This window comes from Callithrix jacchus, chromosome 8 (assembly GCF_049354715.1).
Source record: "Callithrix jacchus isolate 240 chromosome 8, calJac240_pri, whole genome shotgun sequence".
NCBI classification, from domain to species: Eukaryota; Metazoa; Chordata; class Mammalia; order Primates; family Cebidae; genus Callithrix; species Callithrix jacchus.
In genome coordinates this window covers 121,659,630-121,662,967 of record NC_133509.1, presented here as the reverse complement: position 1 = coordinate 121,662,967, position 3,338 = coordinate 121,659,630, and the positions used below count along the sequence as shown (strand labels likewise).

The following is a 3,338-nucleotide window of genomic DNA, read 5'->3' as shown; positions in this document are numbered from 1 at the left end:
CCATAACAAAGTGGAATTTATTTTAGGGATTTCAATACTACTCACTACATAAAGCTAGAGAAAAATCAACAAACACAATCCTATCAATTGATGCAAAAATAGCATTATATTAAACCCTAAAGCAGTCGTACTTAATGGTGAAAGACTGAATGGGTTCCCCTGATACTGAGAAAAAGATAAGTACGTCTACTTTCACCCCTTTTATTCAACCTAGTTCTTTTTTTTTTTTTTCTTTTTTAAATATGGAACGCTTCACAAATTTGTGTGTCATCCTTGCGCAGGGGCCATGCTAATCTTCTCTGTATCGTTCCAATTTTAGTATATGTGCTGCCGAAGCGAGCACTCAACCTAGTTCTTAATGTTATAACTAGTGTACTCAAGCAAGAAAAACAAATAAACACACAGATTGGGAAGAAAGAAAGGAGTATTTTTGTATATGACATGATGGTCTCTGCAGAACATTTCTCAGGACTGTTTGAGAGGTGGCTTCAGCAAGGTTGCAGGATAGAAGGCTAACACACAAAAATCAGTAACATGTTTATCTACTAGATATAAGCATCTGGAAACTGCAATTATAGACATAACACCATTTAATATCTCTCCAAAGAGAATGAAATACTAATATAAACTTAACAAGATATACAGGTCTATGTTCTGAATATTAAAAGCTGCTGATAAAAAATTTCAAGGAAGATCTAAATATATAGGGAGACCTACAACTTTCATGAATTGGACAAGTCAATATAGTAAACATACAATTGCCCCAACATTGATCAATACGATTAATGCAATCAATTTGCATGAAAATTCTAGCAATGTTTTTTGTAGATGAAGTCAAGTATATAGTAAAATTTATCTGGAAAGTCACAGCACAATAATAGCTAAAACAGTCTTGAGGCAGCAGAATAAAAGAGGGAGAATCACTCTACTTAAAGCTTACTATATGGCTACAATAAGCAAGGTAGTATGAAATTGATGGAAAGATAGACACACAGATTAATGGAATAGAATAGAGAACCAGAATAGACTTAAAGAGATTTGCTCCACTGATTTTTGACAAAGCTGCAAAGGCAATTCAATAGAGGAAGAAAAGTCTTTTCAACAAGTGGTGTTGAAACAATGGAGAATTGATAGGCCAAAAAAAAAAAAAAGAAAGAAAAGAAAGACATTTGAACCTGTCTGATAACTTGTGGAAAAATAAACTCAAAATGGGCCATCACCATGGATTTAAATATAAAATGTAAAATTATAAAACTTTTAGGAAAACAAGTAAAGTCTTTTTAGGAAAAATAGCAAAGCCCTATCTAGGGGTAGGCATAGTTCTTAATTATTATACCAGAAGAAACAATTAGTAAATGAAACTTAATCAAAATTAAAAATGTTTTCTTGCCAGGCAGAGTGGCTCACAACTGTAATCCCAGCACTTTGGGAGGCCAAGGAGGGAGGATCAGTTGAGGTCAGGAGTTTGAGACCAGCCTGACCAACATGTAGAAACCCTGTCTCTACTAAATATACAAAATTAGCCAGGTGTGATGGTACATGGTAATCCCAGGTACTCGAGAGGTTGAGGCACAAGAATTGCTTGAATCCAGGAAGCGGAGGTTGCGGCAAGCTGAGATCATGCTATTGCACTCTAGCCTGTGCAACAAGAATGAAATTCTGTCTCAAAAACAAAACCAACAACAACAACAACAAAAAAAAGTTTTATTTATGAAAGATTCTGATAAATGATTAACAGAAAAGCTACAGAGTGGCAGAAAAAATATTTGCAAACTACATATTTGACGGAGGACTGATATCTTGAATATATAAAGGACTATTAAGACTCAACAACAAAAAATAAAACAATCTATAAACATCAAAATTAGAAAATAAGCAAAAGCTTTGAATAAACATATATAGATTAAAATAAGCACATCAGGAGGTATTCAACATCATTATTTCTCAGGGAAATGCAAATTAAAAGCACAATGAGATATAACTACATACCTATTATAATGTCTACAATTTTAAAAAGTTAAGGACAATAAAAAATGCTGTTGGGGGTGCAGCCAACTGATCACTCACACCATGCTAATGGGAATATAAAACAGTGCAGGCAATTTGGAAAACAGTTTGTAAATTTCTTAAAAATCAAGGCGTATCATATGACCCAACAATTATACCCCTGGGCTTCTTACACTACAGAAATGAACTTTCATGTTGGCATACAAACCTGTATACAAATGTTCATAGCAGCTTTATTTTTTATAGCTGGCCCCAAAATAGAGAAAATTCATCAGGTGAATGGTTAAATAAATTGTGGTACCTACAAACCATGAAATACTAATTTACTATTGTAAATTAGGACATCCTAATTTACAATCATCTCAGTAATAATTTCTTTTACTCGGCTCATTTTATTACAAATAAATGAACTGCTCATATTTCCAACAACTTGGTTGAACCTCCAGGGAATTATGAGGAGTTAAAAAACTCGATCCCAAAAGGTTACATGAATCATGATTCCATTTACACACGTTTGAAATGACAATATTTTATAAATGGAGAACATATTATGGGTTGTTAAATGTTAATGGTGAAGGCAGAGGGAAGGGAGATGTGTTGGTTATTAAAGAGGAATACTAGAGGTCCTGGCAGTAATGGAGTTTTTCTGTGTCTCAACTGAGATGTGGGAAACAAATCTATACATGTTCTAAAATTTTATAGAACTAAATACACTGACACACACACACCCATAATAAGTACAAGTAAAACTGAACAATACTGAACATGATAAGTGGATTATATACCAATATTTTGGCTGAAATATAACACAAAATGTTTATGAGATATTACTACTTGGGAAATTAACTAAGTGATATATGGGACATCCTAATTTACAATCATCTCAGTAATAATTTCAATTTAAAAATTGAGCAAAGCACCAATATCTAATGATATATATACTTATAAATAATATGGCAAAAAAGAGAAAAATATATATGGAAGCAGAAATATTTGAAATGGTAACAATCGAGAAAGAGCTTTAGAAAATTAGTCTACGGCCATACCACCCTGAACGTGCCCGATCTTGTTGGATCTCAGAAGCTAAGCAGGGTCGGTCCTGGTTAGTATCGGATGGGAGAAAATTAATGAATGACAACAATCCACAGATCCAAGATGCACAGAAAATACCAAAATAAAATATAGATAGATGCAACAGATGCAAAATGAACAAATAATTCTCCTTGAAATAGCATAAGCAGAATGCAGAAAGTCAAAGATAATTAGAACATTTTTAAAGCAGCAAGAGAAATAACCCCATTACACTATAAAAGTATAAAGATAAAAATCAT

The 3,338-nt window shown here is 33.1% G+C and overlaps 1 non-coding gene across 1 annotated transcript; it reads right to left on the bottom strand.

The window, feature by feature from the left end:
- Positions 1 to 236: 236 nt before the first annotated feature.
- LOC118145226 (U6 spliceosomal RNA) lies at positions 237 to 343 on the bottom strand. Its single transcript, XR_004730354.1, has one exon. It is a non-coding gene; the product is annotated as a U6 spliceosomal RNA (small nuclear RNA).
- Positions 344 to 3,338: the final 2,995 nt, after the last annotated feature.